Source organism: Priapulus caudatus, unplaced genomic scaffold (assembly GCF_000485595.1).
Source record: "Priapulus caudatus unplaced genomic scaffold, Priapulus_caudatus-5.0.1 Scaffold115, whole genome shotgun sequence".
Lineage (NCBI taxonomy): Eukaryota > Metazoa > Priapulida > Priapulimorpha > Priapulimorphida > Priapulidae > Priapulus > Priapulus caudatus.
In genome coordinates this window covers 389,676-390,084 of record NW_014577176.1, presented here as the reverse complement: position 1 = coordinate 390,084, position 409 = coordinate 389,676, and positions in this window count along the sequence as shown.

The following is a 409-nucleotide window of genomic DNA, read 5'->3' as shown; positions in this document are numbered from 1 at the left end:
CATTTCTATTACTTCTGTTTAATCAGGTGTGAGTATAGGAAGTTGAGACATTGCCAACCCTTCATAGTTTGCATCACAGCCCTGGTCACTGTGTAATACAAGTGGAGTAATGGTCTGGTCTTGTATAATCTTATCTTTAAAATCCTAGTTTCTTGTAGCTTTGCTCCATGAAACCGTATGGTTTTAAAGATTTGGTGACTTTTAACAAATTAACATAAAATGAGTACTTTATTGTACTGCTGACATTAAAAAATGCATCAAATTAAACTGAAATTATTTTCAATGTGATTGGCCTTGTGACAGTTTGATTGACAGTACACTCAGAACGTTTTAAACTCGCATTGATTTTGAACCTGGCATACTATACTAAATATAATATCCTGCCAATTTCTTCACAAAAGATTTGCAT